This window comes from Arachis duranensis, chromosome 4, assembly GCF_000817695.3.
Source record: "Arachis duranensis cultivar V14167 chromosome 4, aradu.V14167.gnm2.J7QH, whole genome shotgun sequence".
NCBI classification, from domain to species: Eukaryota; Viridiplantae; Streptophyta; class Magnoliopsida; order Fabales; family Fabaceae; genus Arachis; species Arachis duranensis.
Window position 1 is genome coordinate 95,471,521 of NC_029775.3, and position 771 is coordinate 95,472,291.

The 771-nt window shown below is 41.5% G+C and overlaps 1 long non-coding RNA gene across 1 annotated transcript in view; it reads left to right on the forward strand.

Moving 5' to 3' along the window:
- Positions 1–106: 106 nt before the first annotated feature.
- Positions 107–771, forward strand: part of LOC127746766 (uncharacterized) — a 64,503-nt gene continuing 63,838 nt past the window's right edge. Inside the window, exon 1 of the long non-coding RNA XR_008008477.1 lies at positions 107–208. This is a non-coding gene — a long non-coding RNA (uncharacterized LOC127746766). The remainder of the gene's footprint in view (positions 209–771) is intronic.

Genomic DNA, 771 nt, shown 5'->3' on the forward strand with positions numbered 1-771 from the left:
CCGGAAGTGGATTTTTATGTCATTTACTCATCTTTGTAAACCCTAGACTACTAGTTCTCTATAAATAGGACATTTTGCTATTGTATTAGCTATCTTTGGATCATTTTTTAGATCTTTTGATCACGTTTGGAGGCTGGCCTCTCGGCCATGCCTAGACCTTGTTCTTATGTATTTTCAACGGTGGAGTTTCTACACACCATAGATTAAGGTGTGGAGCTCTGGTGTACCTCGAGTATTAATGCAATTACTATTGTTCTTCTATTCAATTCGGCTTATTCTTGTTCTAAGATATCACTTGTTCTTCAACTTGATCAATGTGATGATCCGTGACACTCATCATCATTCTCACCTATGAACATGTGACTGTCAATCACCTCCGTTCTACCTTAGATTGGGTGGATATCTCTTGGATTCTTTAACCGGAATCTTCGTGGTATAAGCTAGAATTGATGACTGCATTCAAGAGAATCCGGAAGGTCTAAACCTTGTTTGTGGTATTCTGAGTAGGATTCAATGATTGAATGACTGTGACGAGCTTCAAACTCCTGAAGGCTGGGCGTTAGTGACAGACGCAAAAGACACATTGGATTCTATTCCAACCTGATTGAGAACCGACAGATGATTAGCCGTGCCGTGACAGGGTGCGTTAAACATTTTCACTGAGAGGATGGGAGGTAGCCACTGACAACGGTGAAACCCTTGCTTAAGCTTGCCATGGAAAGGAGTAAGAAGGATTGGATGAAGACAGTAGGAAAGCAGAGAGACAGAAGG